The sequence below is a fragment of the Podarcis tiliguerta genome (assembly GCF_965153285.1).
Source record: "Podarcis tiliguerta genome assembly, chromosome: 9".
Classification (NCBI taxonomy): Eukaryota; Metazoa; Chordata; class Lepidosauria; order Squamata; family Lacertidae; genus Podarcis; species Podarcis tiliguerta.
The window spans coordinates 48178345-48205248 of NC_139542.1; the positions used below are offsets into that span (position 1 = coordinate 48178345).

The 26904-nt window shown below is 39.8% G+C and overlaps 1 protein-coding gene across 1 annotated transcript in view; it reads left to right on the plus strand.

The window, feature by feature from the left end:
• Positions 1-26904, plus strand: part of TENM3 (teneurin transmembrane protein 3) — a 1235569-nt gene that overhangs the window by 534026 nt on the left and 674639 nt on the right. The window contains exon 4 of the mRNA XM_083456978.1: positions 25203-25348. The gene's annotated coding sequence lies outside the window, so the exon portion shown is untranslated. The remainder of the gene's footprint in view (positions 1-25202; positions 25349-26904) is intronic.

Here is a 26904-nt window from a genome sequence, read left to right on the forward strand (position 1 = left end):
GAACAGGGGGCCATTAAATATATTATTTTGTTTTCTGTGCTGGGAGGCTGGTTTACGAGGTAGGGGGTATCCTTTTTCTAAAGCAAGAATTCTGATAACTGCTCCTTTCAGCCAATCCATCTGTTTGGACTGGAAGCCCTGAAGCCCTGGCAAACCTTGAAGGTTTAGAGACAGTCAGTATTGAGTCTGGTCCTCCAAGCTGTGAGCATCTCAGCAGCTCATGCAGCTCTAATTTACAGATAAATGCATGCATCCCTAACATCAGATGTTCCAAGAAATTTTGAATTTGGCACTTAAACGATCTCACCAATTGTTCCATGTATGAGGTTTCATAAAGCTTGTTTTCATGTAGTGCATCAAATGTAAAAACCTTGTTAATGCTAATTACTGATTGGACTAGAGGAGAAGAGAAAGCGGCTACCAGAGTGTTCAAACATGTGTGTCCCTGACTTATAACAGGGTTGAAAAGCAGCTGGCTGTGTATGGATAATTACCATGACTCGGTCTGACGGACCCCTATTGTTTATCAAAGTTGTGAGTCTCTCTCTTAAACTGTTCAAACATAGAGCTCCAATAATCGTGTCAAGAAAGTCTTGTTCAGCCAGCTGCTTTGTTAAATCTCATTGCCTATTTGTTCAAATGTACATTATCTTCCTGTGTCTGCTTCAGTGCTCATATTGTGACAAAGGCAGGAGTATGAAAAGACTGGCCCTCTCAATCCGAGACAAATGGTTCCAGCTTTTTGTAAATCTGCAACACTAATTGCTTCTGAAGTTTTACAAAAATGCTGCCATTTCACAATATGCTTGCATACTTCTATGAGGTTTGATCTTGCTTTTATACTGATATAAATAAGAATTAACTGAGCTGAAGTGAAGCCTGATTCCTGTCTAAGCAGAAACCTGTTACGGTTACGGTGTAATAGAAATCAAATTCTCAGTTCTTTTTTAATCTGAAAACTTGCATTCCTGTTGCAGTGTAAAAATGATCAGAGTGAACTAGTGTGTCATTTGCATTTTGAGAATTCTGCAAAGGAAATCTATGGGAGTACACTCTAGGTCTTCCCCTCATCTCCCACCCACCAAGAGCAAAACATTTGGAAACAAGGTTAAAATTCAATGAACCTTTGTGATCCTCTCCCCCGCATTCCCCTTCCAATCCCATACTGTCTTTGCTAAAGTGCCATCTGCACTGATGGTGCTAAATAACTAAATAACAATACTGCCATCACAAGTATGAAATGATAGGCATACAGGAAATGGTTTGCTTTAAAACTGTTTTGTTTTTGTGGTTTTCAAACTTCCTATTTTCAGGAACCGCTTTCAGTTTGTCTGCTGAGGAACAGATTGATTCAAAATAAGAGACAGACATTTGAAGCTTACTACCCTTTTCACACACACATAAACACACTAGAGCAGGCATTTAAGGATTCCAAAACTCAGCACTGCCACTTTAAAATACAGGTGGGAACTCACAACTTTGAATGTTCCTCTATGAAGCAAAACCAACAACAGCAAAACACTGCACATAGCTAGCTCACATAGTAGGCTGAAGCTAGGCTAGAACCCTTATCTGTGAAGGTAATAACAGAAGAGCCTTGATGGAGCAGATAAAAGGCCAGTCTAGACCAGCATCTTGTTCTTCTAATGATCAACCAGATACCAATAGAAAGCTTACATGCAGGGCTCAACAGCAACAGCAATCTCCCCACTTGATTGCCTCCAACTGGTATTCAGAGGCTTACTGAATGGGGTGTTAGGGGAGGGATAGTACCTCTGGTGGGAGACATGTTGTGCTCCTTCTGGGGTAGTTTGTCCACCTTTAGTCCCCACCCTGCACTCAGCTCCCATCTGTATGTAGCTCCTAGAAGCTGTCAGCATGCAACAGTGGCCTGGGAAATTGGAGTTTTGTATGTGGAAATAATTTTTGATACGAATGAGCACTCAGTTATATGAAGCTCTCATGTAGTCTGATATGGTACTATCTAGACAGTTAGTTACTACTTAGTTACTGCTTAACTGTACAGTGGTACCTCAGGTTACATACGCTTCAGATTACATACGCTTCAGGTTACAGACTCCGCTAACCCAGAAATAGTGCTTCAGGTTAAGAACTTTGCTTCAGGATGAGAACAGAAATTGTGCTCCAGCGGCGTGGTGGCAGCAGGAGGCCCCGTTAGCTAAAGTGGTGCTTCAGGTTAAGAACAGTTTCAGGTTAAGAACGGACCTCTGGAACGAATTAAGTACTTAAGGAGGTACCACTGTAGACCACAGGCTTATGGACAACAGGCTCATGACACCGTTAGACTGGGCATGCACCCTAGAATACACCCATTGTTGCCCTGTGGATGTACATGATTATCAAGCAGCTTTTTTTCAGGGAATCTTGTTCTTCTTCACTGGAGAATAAACCTTCAGGGAACTCCACAGTTCTGCAGAACACAGTTTGCAAACTACTGCCTTATAGCATAAAAAGCTTTCCTATGGGTCATTGGGTTTTGTTTTTGTTTTTTAATGCACAATGATTTTCTGATAGAAAAGTGCAAGCTGATCCACAATTAGATATTTCAGTGGCGGGGGGGGGGTGTTCATTGCCAGTTTTCCATTGGGCATAAATCCATTTAGACTCTATTAAAATAAAAATTGGTTTTGTCCCATTAGACTGAATAAGAGCTAATGCACTTGGGGGGGGGGGACAGGAGACATTACTAGCTGTGAACTTCATTTTATGAATAAAAAGCTTAGTCTCTTCCTTTGATGAAACAACCCATTTATTGGATAGGGAGGAAGCAGTTGGTATGATGTGCCTGGACTTCAGCAAAGCTTGTTCTTCATACAGATGTTGAAGAGACGTAGCTTAGAATAAACTGCTGCTGGGGAGGTCTGCAACTGGCAGCAGAACCTGCATGCACAAGTGCTAATATGTGGATCAAAATCCTATGGCAAAGCTGTTCCTTCAGTGACCAGTGTATGGCCTGGTTCTGTTTCCTAAAATAAATTTTAATCTTAGTACAGGTAACTCTCATTTTACACTGCTTTCACATACACAATCACAGCCTTGCAATGATGAGGGAGTAAAGAAATAAATAGAGAGTGAGGGAAACCCATCGTTCCCTGCTCTCCAGTTATTTATTTCCCCCACCTCTGCACCTAGTGGGTTTTCCTTGCTTATCAGGCTCCAGGAAGGTTGCAGGAGGGTCCTGGGACACGGCCAGAGGCGTTGTGCCACCTTCCCAAAGCCAGGTAAGCAAGGGGCTTCCCAGCGCTCTCCCAGGAGTGTCACATGACCTTCCCAGAACCTGGTAAGTAGCCTTCCACCTTGCTGGGGGGAGGGCTATTCCAGGGGTTCTTGGCTTTGCGTGATTTTGCATTTACAGTGGTGCCCTGCAAGACGAATGCCTCGCAAGACGTAAAACCCGCAAGACGAAAGGGTTTTCCGTTTTCAGAGGTGCTTCGCAGGACGAATTTCCCTATGGGCTTGCTTCGCAAGACGAAAATGTCTTGCGATTCTTGAGGGTTTTTTCCGCTCCCCAACCCCTTTTTCTAAAGCGCTAAGCTGCTAATAGCCTTTTAGCAGCTAATCCGCTAATCCCTTAAGCCTTTAATAGCCGTTAATAACCCTTAAACTGCTAATAGCGCTAATAGCGCTAATCCGCTAATGGGCTTGCTTCGCAAGACAAAAAAACCGCAAGACGAAGAGACTCGCGGAACGGATTCTTTTCGTCTTGCGAGGCACCACTGTATTTAGCGATAATTGTATTGTGGGGCGAAATTGAGAAAACACAAACAAAAATAAGTCTAAATGCTAGGAGATGTTCTCTAATAATTAAATATGTTTAGTGTTTGATAGCTTTTTATGTTACGGTTGCCATATATCCAGTTGTTCCCAGACGCACCCTCTTTTTCAGGGGTACAATTTCTGTCCGAGCAGATTGATTGAAGTTGCCAAAATGTCTGGAGTTTTTTCTTTGGTTCCAAGGGAGCACACACACACTCAACAGTTGCCATTCTGGGAAAGCGACGTAGAACAGCTGTGCCCTGGAAGCAGAAGCAGTGTGTCTCAGAGAAGTTGCTTTCCTTTTGTGGCAGAGAGGTGGGAGGGATGCGGCAACTTGGGAGCCCTGCAGGCCTAGCGCTTTTTGGCTCTTCCCCACCCCAAGATGGGCTTTTACTCTGCCCAATCGCCACTGGCCTGGCCTCATTCGCTGCCTCCCCTGGAGCTGGAGAGACCACAGACGAGGAGGGCAAGGGCCAGCACCTTTTCCAAACCCCTTTCTTCTTCTTTTCCTCTCTCCTTTTGGTTTTCTTCAATCCCTCCCTCCCTTCTTCTGCTCCCTACCTCTCTTTCTCCTCCTCCTACATAAAAAGTTGCCATTTTCCTTCATTTGCCTTTTCCTGGGCTTTTGAATTACAGTGGTGCCCTGCAAGACGAATGCCTCGCAAGACGGAAAACCCGCAAGACGAAAGGGTTTTCCGTTTTCAGAGGTGCTTCGCAGGACGAATTTCTCTATGGGCTTGCTTCGCAAGACGAAAATGTCTTGCGATTCTTGAGGGGTTTTTTCACTCCCCAACCCCTTTTTCTAAAGCGCTAAGCTGCTAATAGCCTTTTAGCAGCTAATCCGCTAATCCCTTAAGCCTTTAATAGCTGTTAATAGCCCTTAAACTGCTAATAGCGCTAATCCGCTAATGGGCTTGCTTCGCAAGACGAAAAAACCGCAAGACGAAGAGACTCGCGGAACGGATTCTTTTCGTCTTGCGAGGCACCACTGTATTTTGTATGTCTACCACCCCTCCCCCGTCCTGTGCACGCCCCAAAGGGGGGGAGGCAACTTTCTTTCTATTTATATGTCTCTCCTTCATTTTGCATGCACAAATTTTGCCCTGTCCCTCCCCAGCACCCTCCGATGTTGCTCCAGCATGCACCCCTCCCACAGCATGCTGGCACGTGCCTGCTCCTGCACCCTCACACTGGCAAAATTGTCCTCCTTTTTGCACTTCAAAATACAGCAACTATATTGATGGTGTATTTTGTGGATGTTTTAAAGTGGTCTTCTGTACCTTAACATGGAAAAATAAAGGCTTCTGTCTAGCTGTAGTCATGGATGGATCTAGTCACAAACTACTAGTCATACTGCACAGTTGGTGACACCAGGTACAGACATGCAGCACCAGACATCAAACAACAAATCCAACCAGTTCAAAAGGGATTGTGTTGCAATGCAGATGGACACCTGACCAATTTAGAACCTGTCTCAGCAAAAACTAGGTAAAAGGCTACTTTTATCTAATTAGGGTGCCATTAAAAAAATCATGGAAGATTTCCATTCTGTCACATGTTCTGTTTATGTGTTTTCTTAAATTACAGTATTGTAGGAAGATCGGATTATGTACTCTTTTGACTAATGGGCTTCCAATTAAGTTACTAGATTTAAGACGGTTTTGTTTAGATTTAGTATAGGTTTTGCTCCCAACTTTGTGTTTATTGAGCTCAAGTTATGCTTGTAGTCCATAAACATAAACAAAAATCCATAAACTAAGAAGGGGTGCTATAAATTATTTTATGGGGAAAGCACTGTTAGGTGAAGACTGAACTATGCAATGTATTGAACACATAACCTGTTCTGTGCCTACACTGTGTAGGTGGAAGTGCACCTTTACTTCTTTGTCTGCATTTGCATACTTAAAATCACATTAAATTGAGATATTATTTTTAAACGTGTGAATTTCACATGCTGTATGAAAGTGATGCTAAATAATAAATCATACACCGATATCCCACCAATCAAAAAGCAGGAATGCACTGCATGAGTAACCTTCTAATTTAATGCAGAGCAGTCTCTTGTGCATAACTGCTTTTCTTGGATCAAACCATGCTTTTAAACCTCAAACAAGAAGGGAGAAAGCTAGAGTGTGTCTCTGTAAAAAAAAAAAAAAAGCTAGGCAGAACATCTTTTAACACAAATGGAAATGACTTGATAGAATGAAAACAAAACAAAAAAAGTCAGACATTTTTGTGGCTCTGTTTAATCTTGCAGGTAAAACGACAGCTCAGAAGTGTGCAAACTATTGTATTCGAAGAAAGGGTATAGGAAAAGGAATAATAAGCAACAAATCCAAAGTGAGACAAAGAGAAAAATCTTAGGGACTTTCTAGATTATTTTGTCCATGCACGTGTGCAAAAACTGCTAAGTTGTAGTTGTACAGGTTGCTGATGCAGTATATTTTTAGGGAAATTCTGTATTTTCAAGATTAAAATTGATTGCTCAGTTGAATTGGATGGTTGTTCTCTGGATCTGTGCCATGATTTAAACAATATTTTGTCACTGGTGAAATGTGTTCTTAGATGCACTCTCCAGGCTTCCTGCTAGCAGGTAGTTTGTTTGGTTTAATGGTGATGTTCAGCCTTTTCCAGATGCCATTGCACTCCCTTTAGCAGGTTCACAACTTGGAGGTAGTCTTAGATTTAGCCTTATCTTTGTAAACCCAAGCTTCTTTCATGACATGATACATCTTTCACCAGCTATGATCAATAGGTGAGCTGCTCCTGGTCCAACACTGGACAACTCTGGGTACAGTTATCCATGCTCTGATAGCATCCTCCTTAAACTTCTACTGATTTCTACCTTTAGATATCTAAATCCAAGTACAAGAAAGATCACATTTTCCTGCATTTTTCTGTCCTAGTATACACATAATCCTATTGGAGGCTATTCTCATTCATGCAGATGAGGCATGTGAGAATTAGTGCAGGACTTTTTCTGTGGTGGCTCCTTTTGTACACAATGTTCTCCCCAAGGAAGCTCATCTGGCACCAAGCCTAATGTCTTTCCTACATCAGGTTAATGCCCTAACATTCTTTTTGCAGTGCTTGTTTAATAACCTTTTCATTATCAAACATAATAATCTCCATTAACCTATATTGGTACATGATCCAATATATGGCCATGGTCACAATGTTTTCTGCATTAAGCTGCTGAGACAAAAGTGGAGTCCCAACGAGGTGGATTTAAAAATAAATAAATAAATAAATAATTTGCATCACTCAGACTCAGTATTTCTTTCATGGCCCAAGTAAAAAAAAAAAAATTCCCCTTGCTTCCTGTTTCCTGTGCACTAGGTTCTATCACACCTAAAGGAACAATAATGCTGTAAAAGGATCAGATATGCTTTTTAAAAATCATATGGTAAAGTCTTCTGTATTTGTTTGTGGATGGCTGTACAGCTAGCACAGTACTACTCTTTCAGGACATGTAATTAGTAACTAGTAATCTTGACAGCGTTACCGTGCGCTGCTCTGGTTCGCCAGAAGCGGCTTAGTCATGCTGGCCACAAGACCTGGAAGCTGTATACTGGCAAGAGAGTCACAGGCATGGCAAGAGAGTCACAGCATTCAAGGCAAGAGAGTCACAGAATTACATCATACACTTCATATCCAGATGTTTAATTCGATTGGCATGACCAACTAGTTTCTATGTGCATCTAAAAATGGTGGAATTGTATATTGTTTTTGTTGTCAAAATGTTTGCCAGGAAGTTAGATAGCTGGATACTTATAGAAATACAAAGTTGCAGCTCCTCAAGACTAGTATTTTATAACTCTTGTTAATCCTAGTTCAGTGTGACAGGTTCTGTAGATATGGATGATAGTCATCTTCCCTCCAGGGTGAAAAATGGCATTCATCTTATCTTAAAGTTAAAGAAGCAAAGCAACTAATTCGCCTGGTACAGCAAGGAGGAACTGCCTGGACAATACAATCACTCAATTCCTGATGGCTTCCTTGAAAGGAGAACCACACTTGAAAAGATTGGACATCCAGCCCAAAGCACTTTTAAGTCTCATTGGTTTTTAATGGGAGAACTAAGCATACAGTTAACTCTGTTCAATGTACGTAATTCAATGGGATTTAGACAGAATAGGTTTAAATTTTTCATTTAGATTTAAACAAGTAGAAACTACATCCTCTTTTTTTGGTATTGAATGTAATGTTTATTGTTGTAAAATATATTTGATATTGCATGCACAATGTATTATTCTATTTTTTTAAAATCATGTTTTGAGTGGTTTATCATATTTTATTATACTGTTTGCCTTTGACTTAAGCAACAAAGATTTGTAAATTTGCAGTGGGATTTAAAAGTGATTAATTTGGGCTGAGTTTTCTTGGGCTGAGTTTTTCTTTTTTGTAGAAAAAGAATTGTTCATGGAACTCATACAGCTATACTATACATGATTGCATTTATTCAGTATTTTCAGTGCATTAATATTGTGTTCTTTGTTAGCATACCACAATTATCATCTGAATTTTGTGCACTGGAGTAAAAACAAAAACATATTATTGAGAAGTATTCGAAATACAAGAGTAAGTCTGCTTAAACTATTATTATTTTTCCTCTGTTTCAAAGAAATATACTAGAAGCCAGGACAGCTAGCTGACTAAATAGCCTTGGGTATATAAGGTAATAAATAAGATGAATGAATAATTGCAATTTTCATTATGCAAGAATCATAGCTTAATTTTATTTTTATTGGGAACACATTTCTAGTGATCTTGAAAACTAATTACTCATCATTAAAGTATCATGATGAAGACAAGGTAGCTAGATCATTGCTTAAAGCTGAATTAGCTAATCAAGCTCTCCATAGTGTACTGGTAGTTAACATTTTTCTTAGTTCAAATGGCAAACATCTAGGGAGGCAAACATTTGCTGGCCTTTAAATAACTTGCTTAATACAGATCCTTTAAAAGAGAATACTTTAAAAAAGAATATGCACAAACTAATTTCTAGTATGTGCACCAAATTGTGAATTTTAAGGAAACACACTATAGACAGCAGTAAAATAAGATATTTTCATTTTTACTTGTTAAAATAATGTCAGAACATATGTGTGTGTTTTAAGAAGGTGAATTACCTGCACTGTTTATCAAAGACGTTAGCTTTTCAAAAGCAGGATTGGTCCTGAGGGTGGTAAATGCCTCTTTGCAGGTAGAATCATAAAGGTAAAGGGACCCCTGACCGTTAGGTCCAGTCACGGACGACTCTGGGGTTGCGGCGCTCATCTCCTTTACTGGCCGAGGGAGCCGGCGTACAGCTTCCGGGTCATGTGGCCAGCATGACTAAGCCGCTTTCTGGTGAACCAGAGCAGCACACGGAAACACCATTTACCTTCCCACCGGAGCGGTACCTATTATCTACTTGCACTTTGACGTGCTTTCGAACTGCTAGGTGGGCAGGAGCTGGGACCGAGCAATGGGAGCTCACCTCATCGCGGGGATTCAAACCCACCCGCGTCCCTATAGGTAGAATCATAGAATCATATAATTGTAGAGTTGGAAATGACCCCAAGGGTCATCTAGTCCAACCCCCTGCAATGCAGTAATCTCCAGAACCATGGTCATCTTAGTTGCCCTCCTATGCACACATTTCAGCTTGTCTCTATCCTCCTTAAATTGTGGTACCCAGAACTGGACACAGTATCCTAGGTCTGTTCTGACCAAAGCAGAATAGAGTGGTACTATTACCTCCCTCGATCTGGACATTATACTTTCGTGGAGGTGGAGGTGGTGGTACAGCTTCCATTGACCCCCAGGTCAACTACCACCTAGTGGCTAATTCCCCTTTTTGAATAAGGTGATCAAGGAGGTGGTAGCTGAATGACTTCAGGTGTGCTTAGGTGGAATGGGTTATCCGAACCCATTTCAATCTGATTTCAGGCTGGGTTTTGGTACTGAAATGACCTTGTTCGGTTCGGTTGATGATCTGTTTCAATAGAGAGCTGATGAAAGTATGCTGCCTATGTGGTTTTTCTATTTGCTGCCTATGTGGTTTTTCTATTTGCTGCCTATGTGGTTTTTAATACCATTGACCATGGTACCATCCTGGAGAGGTTTTGTGAGGGTGGGAGTTGGGGACAGAGTGCTTTGGTGGTTCTACTCCTAACTACAAGACAACTACCAGAAAGTACCAATAGGGACATACAACTATCTCCCATGTTGTTTAACATCTTTATGAAGCAGCTGGAAGAGATTGTTTGAGGAGTGTCCCCAAGTTCTGGAGCAATTGAATGAGAAAACCATGGCTGTACCTGGACATGTGACTCTTTTTGACACATTAGGCCAGTGGTTCTCAACGTGTGGGTCCCCAGATGTTGTTGGACTACAACTCCCATCATCCCTGAGCTCTGGCCTTGCTAGCTAGGGGTGATGGGAGTTATAGTTCAACAACATCTGGGGACCCACAGGTTGAGAGAGGCTGCATTAGGCCCATCCTGTAGGGTGGACAGCCATGGTGACTGATGATGAGTAGCTTATGGTCCAGCATTGATGAAGGATGATATTTGGTGTGGCAAATGATATGCAAAACACCTTGCCTTTTAAAATGTGGATATATATTGACTATATATCCAGAACTAAATATTTCCTGTAAGAAATTGCATCTATACGGACAAAGGTAAAATAAGCAGGAGTTTCTTTTGCGAAAGAAGATTTGACTGAATCGTGGAAATCTTTACAACAATAAGTTTATATGTATAGACTCATGTCATTTAATTATTCTTTGCATAGCTATCAGCAGTAGATGTAAAACAAGGTTAATTGAAATGACCAAGCAATGATAATTAAGGCTTAAAAGCCCTTTTTGTTATTCCAGAAATCTTTGAAAATAGTCTTTGGGAGAAAAGGGGCTAAAATTAGCAGCTGCTAGTAACTGAAACAAGAAAGGCAAGCCTTATATAATTCTATGTGTGTGGGTCTTTTTCTTTTTAAACCGCCCAGGCTCACTTTAAATTATTCCTCCATTAGCTCATAGTGTTGTCTACTTCCAGCCCTTGCTGAGCTCACTTCAAGAGCTGCACGCAGCATGTGTCCTATAGTTCAGAACAGGAAGCACTTTGGTACTCAGTATTCATGAGAGATATGGGAGGGGCAGCAGGAGGCAGGGAGGAAAATGAAAGAAATCCAATGCATAAGATCCCACTCACTTCTTTTTATTACACTTGGCATAGAAATGAGGCACTTTGTTTGCCATTATATAGGGCGGACCTGGTCCATGAGCACATTCCTTTCACGGTTGGCTACTTGTTTCTCTGTGTTGTTAACTGGGCAGTAAGTTACAACTCACATAGTAAACAGAACAGTTTCCATGGACATGCTTGAAGGGGGGGAAGAAGCAGGTCCTGATGATATGGTTTAAAATGTGGTTTCTTTTTGACAGTGAGTTTTCCCAGGATGTTTGCATCTCCCACACCTTGATTCTGCTACATCTTTTAACTGTGTATCCTTATTTACAGATCCCTTCCTTGTTGTTGTTTTTCATTAAGTTCATCAATAATATTTTTAAAAAGCAAAATTAATAATATACATTGAATAACAACAAACAACAATTTATTTCTTATAAATTTCTTAGAAAAGAAGAAACACATTGAAGAAGTTCACTATTATTCAAAGAAATATCAGGATTTATTGAACAGATACAGAATAGATGCATTTGTATATAATGGGTTGAACTTTTTTCAAGTTTTGGATGAATAATTTTTAACACTGTCTTGTCTTTTACGCTAGGCACCGTCCACAAAGGGCAACAGTGCCACTGTTAAGGCATGTGATTTTTTAGAGCAAGGACGACTGAAATAAATGCACTTAATTCTGGCTGGATTAAACCCATAGCAAATTTTGTCATAGTTGCAATATTCCACTACACATCCCAATTAGGCTTTGTATGTGTTTGCCAATGTGATGAAAAGTCTAGATGTTTAGCAAGTACATAATACTAATGATGTATGAACTGGGCATTAAGCAGCTCTTACCATGTTTTCCTACCTGATTTGAATGCCTATATTTTTATCTTCAGCTGGTCTTCTGCCTTTGCCATTTTTTATCTTTATTATTCCCTCAAATCCTCCTCCTCCTTAGGTTTGTATTATGCTTGTCTATTACTGGTTATTCTCTTCTCCCTCCATCTTATCTCTTAACTGGGTTTTTTTACTGCCTTCTGTTCCACATCTCATCTGATACTATACGTCATAGGAATGAAAGAAGCTGCCTTATGAAGGGCCATATAGCCAAGTATTATCTATTTTGACACTTTGCCAGGGTTTCAGGCAAGGATATTTTCTCCCACCTGCTACGTGATTTGATTTTTTAAATCATTGAGATACAACAGGTTGAACCTGGGACATTCTGCATGCAAAACATGTGCTCTGTCCGTCAGCTACGGCCCCTTTCAAAATCCCCTTAGCATCTCTGACAAGGCTTGTCCAGGATTTGAACCCAGGCACATTTGCATCGCAGGCAAGACTCATGCCCCTACATATTGGTATGGAACCTCGTCCTCACACATATAATTAGGGCCACAAGGCCCTAATTTAGCCTGTGGCATAGTTAGGTCCAAATCATATACCCCTGTCTATCACCTATCATTGGGATGCGGTGGCGCTGTGGTCTAAACCACAGAGCCTAGGGCTTGCCGATTGGAAGGTCGGCAGTTCGAATCCCCGCGATGGGGTGAGCTCCCGTTGTTCGGTCCCAGCTCCTGCCAACCTAGCAGTTCGAAAGCACATCAAGTGCAAGTAGATAAAAAGGTACCGCTCCGGCGGGAAGGTAAACAGCGTTTCTGTGCGCTGCTTTGGCTCGCCAGAAGCTGCTTAGTTATGCTGGCCACATGACCTGGAAGCTGTCTGCGGACAAAGATTAGGTGCACACTCTTAATTGTCTTAACGAGCCTTCCTTTCCAGATGCTGGTAAAATATGGCATATTTTGAATTTGGTGTCCTTTTCTGTCACCCTGTGGCAAATAGAAATAAAAATGCTGAATTATAGCTGAACCAACCCCTCCACAAACTGCAGACTACAGCTGGGGAGGAAGACTCAGTAGTGCAGATAGAGTGTGCTGCTGATAATAAGAGGGTGTGCTGGCTTCGGCAGCCGCAAAATTGATGGGCATTGCTATTCAAATGGTGTGTGTGCATCATGTTATGTGATTGATTATGCGGGGCGGGGCTTACCTGGACCCCCACAATATTTCATTCAAGTTGGCACCTCTGCTTCTGATTCTTCCCTGGAAGCCCTGCCTGCCTAGCAAAAGTGGCCAATATGGGGTGGCGAGTTATGGATCAGGCCTGATGATTGTTGCCAGTTTCCCACCCCTAACCTAGACCAACAAGTCGTCTTGTTGAGGTAGTCTTTTTCACAATTCACAATTCATTGGTTCATTGGTTGGCATATTTCTGTCTCGAGAAGAGTGCACTCTTGGGGATAAAGTCAAACCGTTACAGCACCTAGTGTGGCTGTACAGACCAATACAGGAGAGACATGAATGGATCAAGTTTAACTTTTATATTAATAACCTAAATCACTTTTCTACCAGGTATCCAATAAAATCCTTGATTTCTGTTTCACCAAGTCCTGTTGGTTGTTGATAACTGATGTGCATCCACCCTCCCTCCCTCCCTCCCTCCCTCCCTCCCTCCATCTAAGCCCCTGTTGCTCATTTAAAGGGGCAAAGCCATTAGTCATTTCTCCAGTGAGGTGTGGTCTCCTTGGTTCCATCCTCTATTTATTAGTGTTGATATGTGATATGTGAACACAGTAAGCCTTTACGCATTGACCTCTGTTCATGTAGGCTTCCCTGGATGATCACACTGGGCCCAGTGAAGGCTACACATGTGGAAATGTGAGGGGAGGGGTGTGTACTTGAGACCTCGCTATGGAGCGTTTCAGCTCCTGTATTTGGGGCCAGGGAGAAATTCACCTGCAGACAAAATTGGGCCTGTCTGGAGGTTTGGTCCACAACGTAGCAGCTGTCACAACTTGTTGGTGGGAAAAGGCAATGGGCTGGTTCCTTAGTGCAGAAAACGGGGGCAGGTAGGGAGACCTTCTCACCGCTTCAGTCGAAGCATCAGGGTACCCCAGAAAAGGAGTTCAGAGAAAGGTTTCTGTCTGAATGCCCAGTTGGGGGCTAACGGGCCGTAGAATTTTCCAAATGGCACACTGGAAGGATTGCCCAGGATTCATGTAATCCTTAAATCCAGGATTGACCCTGAAGGCTTAAACAACCAGCAAATGGGCAGGTTCATTCAGGAGCCATACCCAGTGCCAGTGCTAAAGCCTACTGACATCTCTAATCAATAAGGTTGTGGCCATTTCAAACCCAAGACGCTGTCCTGTCTTCATTTCCACCTATCACACCCCTACCCCCAGTGATGTTAGGCTATGCACCTTGGCCTGTAATAATATTATCTTTTTTTAAAAAAAACAACCCACTGGTGACTCTCTGTAAATATGTGTTGGATATGGAGGGAAGCGGAGCTGACAAATATTTCCAGTCTCTTCCTTTCACCCACAAGAATATGAAGTTTTAAATATATGCAGCTAGAAGCCGATGAAATTATAGCTTTCAGACACTTTATAACTCTCAAACAGATCTGTGATTGATTGCAAGGTGGCATAGCTGCTGGCAGTTTTTGTCGGCACATTTTGATGATGCAGTTTCTTAGGTGAACTTCAAGTACATCAGTGACACCTACTATGTTTCAGACACTTTGAGTGATTTCAAAGCTAATAATTTATGAGAGCTTTTGGAGAAAGTTATTAGGTTTGTCTCAGGAGGGACATTTTTTTTAATCCTCAGTTCTCTGCTGTGTGTTCTGTTTATCTCATCTTATTTTGTTAGTAAACAAATACATAAAACTTGATGTATAGACGTCTGCATTATAACAGGGTGACGTTACTTTCATTACTTTAATAAAGTTTCCCCTTTGAACATATTTGTGCCAGAGAATCGTTGTGGAGCCATCATGAAGGTGGGATCATTTCATGTCTCACAAGGTTAGTTTAGCAGACTTGATACAGCCTTATCATACAGAATGCTAATAACAGCTTGTGTAATCTGCAACTATAACCCATTGTTATACTTTGCCATTGACACAGAATAGCCAGACAAAGTGGAATGCATTGTGGGGATGATGTAGGAAAGCAAAGACAGTCCACAGATACTGCCTTATTCGTTGCAAAAATAATCAAAGACATCTGGAAAAACTACTCTGCTACATTTTGCAAATGAAACCTTGAGAATTAGAAGCAACACAATTAATCTGTAGTAGTAAGTTTAATTTTAATTTGTTTCACTGACACATAACCCATCTGACTTCTGAGTAGCAGATTTGAATAAGTTACATCAAAGTTTTTAGACCTAATCAACAAGCTACAGACAGTTATATAAACTGTTGCGTGAAGTCAACGAAGAGAAAATAGCCATCTTTCATATATGTGTAGTATTTATCTATGGGACACATTACAGTAAGATTCGTCAGAGTATCTTAATTCTTCTTATGGTCTAGATCAAAATTTATACACATGATTCAAAATACGCTGAATGTAAGGTGCATCTGCATTGACAATGTAGTGCCATATGTAAACCTGGATAAAGCTGACAGTTTTATTGTGGGATACCAGGTTTATTAGCCATAGTCAAATTATTTTCTACTTTGTGCTCTAGGTGATAAACAAAAAAATAAACATTCTAAAATAATAGCACATAATCATAATAAGTTATAACACCCCTCAAATTTAACACTAAGAATTTAACAATAAATTGTTTCAAAATACATCATAGAATCATAGAGTTGGAAGAGACCCAAGGGACATCTAGTCCAACCCCCTGCAATGCAGGAATCAAAAAAGGTGCTACCATTTGGGTGTGGGGTCGCGGCTGCTCGTGCATGCATATTTTTCACAACATCTGCACAATGACAGTCACATAAAAATGCAAGTCCATATTTCCCCTCATTTAACATGGAGAACCTGAAAAGACCAAAAGGGAAAAAAGGAAAAATGTTTCCAGTGATCCATCTGTGATATTTGAATCACTCACTTATAGTACTAAGCCCACACCTGAAAGCATTCAAAGCTTAGTAATAGGACAATTAACAGTGTTCAATATCTTCACATATAAAAACATAACCAAAACTGATGGCACTAGTGCTAGGAACCCTCTTCCCAAAACTTCTATACTGAGAACCAAGACACCAGAAATAAAACAAACCAAAACCCAAAACAGTTATTCTTCTGGAAACAACTCCCTTCTGAAGGCTCCTAGGGTTGGAGAGTTGTAAACAGTCTCTCACGGATTGCAGAAACAGTATATATCTCTCTCGGCTCCTTCATTGCTGAAGCTTGAAGAATAAATTGACATGTTCTTAACATGTGAAGAAGCTTAAAGGATAAGTGTAACACGGCAGGAGGAGAGCCAAAATGAGATGTGTGGAGGCACGATTTAAGAAAATATATCTTTTTTCTGTAAAGGTTTCAGACATATGTACAAAGGCTAAGGCACCATCTGGACTCTTTTGAAGTTAGTCCAGCAATTTAGTTTTGAAGGCTTGCCCTTTAAACATCTTGACTTAAGTCTCAATAAACAGAATTCTAAAGCATGCCAAGGTAAGAATGTATTGAAATAGTTTGATCTATTCTGGGCAGTTACTGCAGGGGGCAGAGAATCACATACCCCTTTCAATTAAGAACTGCTATACAGTAATTTGAAATAGATAAGGAAAATTGAGGAAATGGTCATTTCCTTACATTGTGGTCCTTTCCATGTTTACTCAGGAACTGTTTTCAAATGGACTTACTCTCTAGTAAAGCGTGTTTGCAACTACATCTATTCAGTTCTTCCTCCTAATGAACACAGCAAAATCTTTTTCCTCAGCACAACAGACAGTGTGGAGTTCTGAGAGCATAGCTTCCAATAAGTCTGCAATTAATACAATTAATGATATGAAGAAAACTTGACACTGAAGTAGTGTGAGGGTACAAGTTAATGCAGGCACGAAGGACAAGGAGGGTTGGGTTTGGGTCTTGTTTCAGTTGGACAGTAAACATCTGGGATGATTTATAGTGTTGGGGTCATCAGAAAGGAGATCAACATAGTTCTGGACAATTTGGTAGTGTCTGAGAATATCAACAAACAGTAGTTATGCAGCCCTCTAGGTCTGGCTCATTCAAACACATGAACATAGCATTGCAATTTAACACAGGTATGCCATTACTACATATTCCTTCCTTTTCGTTACACACATATCAACAATGCAACAATGGATATTAGTTAATGGATCTTTTCCATGTCCTTTTAAATGCATAATTGTTTTAAGCTCTGACAGTGTGGAATTACAGAACAACATAATGTATCACCTTACATTATGATAGTTGCAGAGCAACTTACTATATGTAAGAGTCAGCAAGTAAATAGCTGATGAGCAAAGTTAAAAATGGCATGCTTGTAGGGCATTCACTGAAAAGGAAGAAGTACATGATCAGAGGCTGAATAACAGTACTTCGATTAGTCTTTGCAGATGAAAAATGTGTAACTGGGTTCAAAAAGTATTTACTTCCCTAATGGCAAAGAATCACTTTATATTTGTAGCACTCTTATAGAGTTTACTAAAATATGTCTAGAGAGCAGATTGCACCAATGTGTTTTGTTATAGGTCATAGAATCATATATATGTAGAGTTGAAAGGTACCCTAAAAGTTATCTAGTCCAGTCCCCTGCTATGGACAAATCTCAGCTAAAGCATACATGACAGAAGGCCATCTAACCTCTGCTTAAAAACCTCCAAGGAAGGAGAGTCCACCACCTTCTGAGGGAGACTGTTCCACTGCTGAACAGTTCCTACTGTCCCTCCATGTAACTTGAATCCATTGGTTCGGGTCCTAGCCTCTGGAGCAAGAGAAAACAAGCAAGAGAAAGACCATCTTCCACGGGGCAGCCATTTAGATATTTTAAGATGGCTATCATATCTTCTCTTTTCCAAGCTAAACATACCCAACTCCCTCAACCAATCCTCATAAGGTTTGGTTTCCAGACCCTTGATCTTATTATTATTATTAGTTATTTATTGAATTTATATACTACCCTTTACCCTGTATGGCACTCCTATGCACACATTCCAGCTTGTCAATATCTTTCTTAAATTGTGGTGCCCAGAACTGGACACAGTGCTTCAAGTGTGGTCTGACCAAGACAGAATAGAGTGGTACTATTACTTCCCTTGACCTGGGCACTATACTTCTGTAGATGCAGTATAGAATAGCATTAACTATCTTTGCTGCTGCATCACACTGTTGACTCATGTTAAGCTTGTGATCCTGTGGGACCCTTAGATCCTTTTCACATGTACTACTTTGTTAATTCTATAATCTTATCCTCTGAACTGTCTGTAGAAAAATTAATTCCGTGAAAAATCAAGCTAAGTAAAGAACAAATTGTATTATCAAGCTATGTATGACTACTGTTGCCATTATTATTTCGAATCATTCAGCCACTGTGGAAAAGCTTATGATAGAAATAGTGTAATAGCTTTAGTCCTATACACACTTACTATGGAAGTAGATTTGACTACAATCAGTGGGACTTCAGTAGACATGCATAGAATTGTGCTCTTGACCTGGTTTGCTGAACCAAACTTTATTATTTTTTTTACACTTCTGTAAAAATAATATTGTGGTTGTGTTGAGATTTAGTTTTAGGATAATCAGTATAATTTAATTGGCAGGAACCAAAAGGCCATTGAGTTAAAGCTGCTTTTTTTAAAGGGAGCATCATTCCATCAGGTTTTCACAGTAGAGATATCATAAGTATCTGTGAATATCTGTTCCTGAAACAAAAACAGGATTATTATTATTTTGCATTATATTCAAAATATTGTCAAATTTAGAATTCAGTATCTGTTGAACAATACTGCTAACCTGAAACGAAACCAGGCTTCAGCTGCAGAATTTGGTGGCAGTCACAAATACTGCTATCTGGTATGCAGTTATACTTTTTTCTAAATTGAAAGCAGTAGCAGTTTCCTTGGGAGAAATATCAAAGCTTAAAAAAATTATTATCTCACCTATTCCAGACAATGTCCATTGGATTGGATCCAAACTAAATTATACATTTAGCAATCCTAAATGAAGTGGGCAGATCTACTGCCACATTCTAATCCCCACTGGCTTGTGCTGGCCAGGGTGAAAGGTGTCTGTGCAAGTTCTTTGTCACTATGCCAGCTTCAAACTCAAATAGAGGTGAGGCAAGAATTCTTTCAGGACTGAAATGAGGAGTTGTGCGGATCTTATGTTACAGAGTCTCTCACTCCAAAATATATGTTGAAAACAATACAAAGATGCATTAAATCCAGTTGCTGTTTCAAACTGGTAGGGGGGGGAACCATGGGTTGGAATTAAGTAGCTATATGGTTTATAGTTTTCTGCCAGACCTTTGAAGATATTCCTTTAGGCCTGGAGAGAATATTTGCAAGTTCTCTTAACCCTAGAATCTTTGCTGATTCCACTGGTTTAATGTTTCCAATAAAACTGTGTGTATTTGTCTGTCTTCAGTGGTTTCTGAAGTATTGCTGTTGGCAACTGCAACCCTTCAGTGACTTATTGCAGAGAGTTGACTTGGATGCTTTGTGCACAGTTGAGATAGTTCAGGTTATGAAACAGTGTATGGGGAAAATCTGTATGGGAGATCAATTCCATAAGCACTTTATAACAGCAACACACACACACACACACACTAAAACAACAACACTGAAGCACAGGGCCATAGTGCCAAAAATATGTCACTAATCTCTACGCTGAAGGCAGAAGAGTAGCGGAATATAGATTTGAACTTGCAGAGAATGAGACAAGCAGATGTTCTGTCAACGAATTGATCATTGTACAGCAGAATTAGATAGCACTTTCAATTCCAGACAGTTGTGAGCTCTCTCTGCCAATTTCCCTCCAGAGTACTGCTGTTGTCTTACATTAACTGCCCACTGTGTTTAAAAGTACATAAATGTGCAATTCAAAGTGGGTCACTGATCACTTGTTATACGTATTTAATAAAATATTTTTAAAGGGTGGGATACATTTAAGAAATTAATCTTCACATGGTCATTTTTGTTCTCATCTTTATGAACAATATAAAAAGACCACAAGTAGATCATTAGCCCTAGAGTTAGAGAGTAGATAAACAAGCCTTCTGTACTCACTGTTAGCATACAATTCATTCAGTTTGGTTTGTTCATAAATCACACTTTCTTTGCAGACATACCTGAGGCAAGTTTAAAAATTGGAACTTGACAGTCTAATCATATGCATGGTTACAAAGTATGTCACACTGAGTTCAATGCAGATTGCTCCTAGGTAAGTTTGCATCGACTTGCAACCCAAAACTATAAAATGCAATGCAATAAAAATCAACTAAAGCCAATGGCATTGGTAGCAGTATAAAAAACAGCACTCCCAGATAGCATCCTCTGTAGCAACAGAACTTTTGCTCAGCAGGTGACAAAACCTGCTTTGATTTAGGGATGAGTGGGTTTCCTTGGGTTTAATCCTATATAGTTTCATGGGTTTGCTCTTCTTTGCATTCTATTCCCTCTGAATTCCAGCTTAACTAGCAGGATTTCTGAAATTTTAGAATCGCATAGTTTTCAATAACTTCTCTCCATTGCACATTACTCCTATATTAGAGATTATTCACATGCATTGGTTAAACACTGAAAAAGGCAATCTCCGTGTGATCTTATTCATGTGCTGCTGCACATTGCTAAAACACACACAAGAAGGATTTGTAGATACAGCCATACATATAATTAAACCAAGACAGGTGCTTTCCAGTGTTTTATCAAAGTACACATGTGGATTGATAGTTAGATGTTTGAAAGCTACAATTATTTGTGTGTGTGTGTGTAGTAGGTTGTAAATTAAAAAAACAACAACAGATTAACGGAAGATTCCTGTTACATTGGTACTGCTTTGAAGAAACCTAGGTTATTCAGAACTCATTTGAGGAGAATTTTGAGTGTGAAAAATTTTGGAAGCCTCCCTATTTTCCTTTGTGTTTGGGAACTTCTAATTGAGTCTCCCCTTCTGTTCCCTGTGCCTAAACCAGAACAGAAACAGAAAGACCATTTTAGAGTTTAGTGTCCCTCCTTTCCCTCCCTCCCTCAATGTCCCCTGGAATATTGGATTTGTGAAGACAAAAAGATGGTGGCAACCAGTTGATCAGATGTATAAGGGGGTTCTGCTGAATTTTCCCTCCAAAATTGTACCCACAGAAAAGTACCCTCCAAAATTGTAAACTCCCCATGATCAAAACCACCCCCCTCAAAAAAAACCTAGCTGAAGTCCCCCCCCCCCCAAGTGCCCTATGCTCATAAATTTCCACTTACTAAAAGGTCTGAGAGACCCCCTGGAGTTCTTTCAATCTGCCTCCTGTGGTGGCCAACTGGCTCTCTACACGTCACAGCCAAACTTTTGGGCCTACACAAGTTTTGCTCTCTCAGTATTAAGACTGAAGAGGAGGTGCTGCTTCTGAGAGGCAAGGAAGTCTCTTAGGCCTCTCAGTAAGTGGTTGTTTGAGGAAAATACTTTGCTGTATTTTATTATTCTGATAAGGAGTGGGGTGAGGAAGGCTGGAGGCAAAAGGTAGGGAAATGCGAGGCCTGCCTCATACCCTCCTGGGCACAATGTGTGAGAGAAATTACATGCTCACTTCACCTTTCGTTATTATTATTCCTTGTTCCTTTACTCCTCTGAATCAGCCTGTTCTGTTTCCCTCACTTTCCTTTGCCCCCCAGAGTTACAGTTCTGGCCTTTTGTGACAGCTTCACTTTCACATTTCTCTTCTCACAGCGCAACCCCAAGATTACATATCTGTTTGGTACTACGCTCCTGTGAGTTCAGTAGGGTTTCCTCCCAAGTAAATGGGTACAGAATGGCAGCTTTAAAGGGCAATCCTAATCACGTCTACTGAGAAGTAAGCCTGGTTGAACTTTAGGTTTGCAGCCTTAGGCACTTAATGTTGTTTTCCAGTTGTAAGCCTGTATGGAGTTAGGGGGTTCTCCAGGTTACTGAGTAGGATATTAACTTGGGAGAATAAAATCTTAAATGACTTTGTTTACAACCTCTCTTCAATTATTCTCTCTCTCCCCCCCCCCCAATCCGGCGCACCTCTAAATAAAGTTTTTTTCCCTGTACTGTACCATTTTAGGTGCAGGTTGGGGGAAAAGAACACATTTGAATGATTTGGGGGGGGATTTTTTAATAAACAAACTTCCATACACATAGAAATTCAGCATATCAAGGGAATGATGAGACCTGAGACCTCCGAACTACCCTGAGACCTCCGGGTATAGGGCAGTATATAAATTCAATAAAATAATAATAATAATTTCAGTTTTGTCTTCTTCCTGACATGCTGTCTTCCTATGCTAGAAATGTTTTGTTTTGTTTTGTGTTTTTTAAAGAAAGAGAGTTGAGTATGGGGCTTTATTACTTCATTCAGCTGCATGTAGAAAGCTGAATTCTGAGAATAATTATGGTCAATTGGTGTAATCTTCATGGAGAAAGGCTTCAGGAGTAAACCCTGAGGGAAAATCTGTGCCTACTGCCTTGCAGGACACCTTTAAGAAAAGGCTGAGGAGTAAACCCTACACAGGTTCTCTGATTCTCCAGCGATTTGACTGGAAATTCCTTTTTCTGGCAGGTATAGAGCCATGTCATGAAGAGCTTCACCAGTTTAATTTCTGCATGTTAGGCTGCTGTTAAAGGCACCGGCACAAACCCGGTAGGAAAAGTAGTGAATCCTAAAAAGGCAATCCAATATACTTTTCTGGGAGCAAGTTCTACTGCATTAGCTTGGCTTACCTGCAAATAAATTTTCCCTGGATTGGGTACACCACTATAGAGAAGACAGAAAACTGTAACTTTCAAGAACACTTATTTTATCATAGGCATTCTAGTCCTTTTCACCCGTTCTACTATCAGAGGGCTGACAATTGATTTCCATTGATGCAATGAGGATACTCATCAGGGCAGACCTCCTGCCGCATCCAAAGTGTATGTGCAGGGACTATAGGTTTGCATCCTAAATAGTTTATTTTTATTCTATTCTATTCTGTTTATTGTTGGCATAAAGTTCTCTTGGCAGTTTACAATAAATAAGTAAATTACAATTAAAATTCATCAACTGATGAAATAAAAAACCTTAATAAACAAAACTCATAATTGTGCAGTATATATTGTTATAATAACTATGACAATATTTTTTTCTGTAATTGTGTGTGTTTATAAATCTCTATGATTATAGCTTGTCACATGCAGGTTACAACTCTTGGGGCATGTAAAGAATCTTAAAAAGCTGATCAAATGAACTGCATTATAGCACAAAGTCAATATCCTTGCTGAAAGCTGAGATGAATTCTGTTGAATGCATCACTCAGATTTTTTGGCTGGATAAGGACCAGTAAACTAATACTTATGACAAGATGGAGGCATTTTGGTGGGTGATTCCCATGTCTCAGAGGTGGGGAGAGAGTCTACCCTGGATGGAGTTATTCACCCTCTGGGCATTGGAAAGCATAGTGGCTAGGAGTGCCTGTTTCAGTGCTGGTTTGCCAGCTATGGTTGTTCCTTGACTAGAATAGCCTTGCCACAGTAATCCATGTTCTTGTAACTTCACATCTATATTTCTGTAATGTGCTATAAATTTGGGCAGTGACCAAAAAAAGATGGTTTCTCCACTGTAGCATCCCTTTTGTGGAACTTCTTACTTTTGGAAGACTACTGGTGGCCAACCGTACAGTATATGCATATCCAATATTATGTCTACAGCATAAGAGAGTACCACATTAGTGCACATGCTGGAAACTAAGCAGGAATCCATTATTTAATAATTATATAATTATAATAATTATTAAAGGTGGTAGCAGAACACCTGGCTAGGTTTTTGGGGCCTTCTGTTTATGGATGCCACATGTCCACAACCTATGCCTCTTGTTGGATACACACTGCAGATTAGTCACACATGTGCTAGACCTTAATTTCTCTATTCTGCTTAAAATGGGAAATAATTATTTAGACCAACTTTCCTGGTTATGTCACAGCAGTGGATCCTACATTGGGTTCTGATTTAGGGCAGCTCTACACACATGCTTGGGACTTCATTTTTTATGCATTGTATAAACATGTATGTAAAAAAACACATTAAAAAATTTGCATCTGCCATATTTAAGTAACAAAACTGGTGTTACATATCAAAGGCTCAGGAAGGCCTGAGCAAAGAGATACGTTTTTACTAGTTAGCAAAACATCAGTACTTGTATTGATGCCTGCTACCTAGCAGGGTGAAACCATTTTACAAGGTGGCTACTACAACAGAGAACTCAAGTTCCTTTGTTCATAAATATATGCAGGATGTGGCATGACCACAAGGTCTTACTCTGATGACCATAATAGGCAGGTAAAAGGAGAAGTGTTCTTTGAGATTTAGCCTGGTCCCAAGCTATGTAGGGCCTTGAAAGTCATCAGCAGGACTTTAACTTGGTTCAGGAGCAAATTGACAGTAAATGCAATTCTTTCGGCACTAGTAATATGTGTATGCAATATGGTGTCCCACTTAGCAGTCTAGCTGCAGCATGTCATATGATACGTAACGATGGAAGACGCTCAGTACTCTGGAAAAGGAAATCACAGGTGTCATGTTCATCAAGTACATTGTAGCTCTAATTCTCAAAGGTTCTATTCAATGAGGCTTGTGCTGAGGAAATGCATGAAGAATTGGGTTATATAAATATTGATAATTTAATAGTCCAGCCTAATGGCAGACTAATAGGTTCTGTTTCATTAATTTCTATTACAGTTTTACTTAAACTACTGTTCACAGCTCACTACTATTTTATAAAGAATTTCTTCAGCTATTTTCTGGGAACAAGCATTGCATTTTCAGTATGAATTTAAAAATAAATTGGAGGATCAGCTTTCTGCCAATTTTTCACCAGGGATCCTTGAACACCATTGTTGTTTCATTTCCCCAGTACTGAGAAGATGGGACCAAAGAGATTTCCCTGTATAAATAAAGCAATAGTCTCTTTATAAAAAGTGGACATTCTACCTTGCTTGTAGCCCCCCCCCCTTGTTCCGTTTATATCTGAATTATCTGGAAACCTGTAACAGAAATAAGGAATATATTTTAGCACTGTGATGGTTTGAAAATTTTACATTTACAAAGTGCTGTGACCTTTGCTTGCTCTCCCACAACTTCAGTGTAGTTCGGTGTTAAAAGTTCAGATTTGTCATGCAGTTAATCCTTGATTAGTATGACAGTGTGTGACATGTCTAAAAAGGTTTGGTTTATAAATAAAAAGTTAATATTGGTCACATTTTAACCCTTTCAGTGTCATCTCTTCGTGGCGAAGAAGTAACCTGGGATGAAACTGATAGAGGCATCTTTAGAAACTCAAACCAAATGATGCCATATCCCACAATGCTCCTCCGCTAGTCTGATGAAGATTTATATCCATAATTTTCCATCAAGAAAAAGGTATGTATGCTTCTTTATGCTATATTGTTGGCTAACTATTGCATTCATGGTGACTGCTTGAAATCAGAAAACTATGGACTCAGCTACATTAGGTTTGTTTTTTTTAAGTGTTTTTAAAAAAAATCTAAAATATTTTTATTAAGTACAAATTAGAAAACATACATATTCACAACAAAAGAAAATACAAAAGAAAAAGAAAATACATCTAACCAAGGGGGGGAAATTAGAGAATATTTTGTCTCTTTTCATATTTACAGTTATTTATACTTCTATAAAATGTGTTTTAAATTTGTTATAACACTGTGACACCAAATGGCGCTGTAGAGTTCAATCCTTCAGCATGTGATTTGCCATTACGAGCTTTACAATGTGTTTTCCTGAAACGTTTTTTTGATGTGTCTAGATCCAGCCATGGTCTGTGAGAACGTGTACTGAACATCTTAAAGATACTTATCTTAAGGGAACTAGTATGGTAGCTTCTCCAGCAAAGACAAATATGTGCTGCCAAAGTTCTGCACTTGAACTGGTCCTGATCCAGCGTGAGTGTCTCATGTATAGAATATTGGTAGCACATTTAATCCCAATGTTGGGAAAAGGGATTCCCTTTCTATTTTACAGTGGTACCTTGGTTTTAGAACAGCTTAGTTTATGAACAACTTGGAGCACTTCAAACCGAGAAGTAGGTGTTCTGGTTTGTGAACTTTGCCTTGAAAGCAGAACATGTTCTGCTTCCTGTTGAGTGTGTTCAGTTTGTAAATTGAGTCCCCCACTGCTAATCAGAGGCTTACTGTTGAGTCTGTTGGCTGTTGAGTCCTGAGCACCGACGCAACACAGAGGTGATATTTGGAGCTTTTGCTTTTGCTAGTTTTTGCGTTTTTGTTTGTGTGGCTTTTTTGCTTTTTTTTGCTGTGACTTGTTCTTCGTTTTATGGGACTGACTTGTAACTGTGGCTTGTGACTTCATTTTTGTGACTGTGGCTTGTGACTTTGTTTTTGTGACTTGTTTTTATGACTGCTTGGAACCCAGTTCAGCTACTGATTGATTGATTGATTGATTGATTGATTGTGTGACTGCAGAAATGGATAAAAGTCCCCCATCCAAACAATGACTATCATCAGTGCACGAAAGAAAGAAAAAAATAAATTTTTATCATCTACAATACTGTCTTATTTATTTTATAGTACAGTACACTGATTAATGCTTTCATTTTATGGATCAATGGTCTTGTTAGATAGTAAAATTCATGTTAAACTGCTGTTTTAGGGGTTGTTTTTAAAAGCCTGGGATAGATTAATCCATTTAGCATTACATTCTATGGGAAAGCACGCCTTTGTTTTAGAATGCTTTGGTTTTGGAACAGACTTCCGGAACTGATTATGTTTGGGAACCAAGGTACCACTGTACTTTCTTATGCCAGTGGAAAGGGTGAAGTCCATTACTGTACACAGGTTGCTGTGAAGTAGAGTCAGTGCTTTAATCGTGAAACTACAATGAGCTCTACGAAAATGCTACCAAAACACAGAAGGTACAAAATGAAAACTAGCTGAGCAGCAACT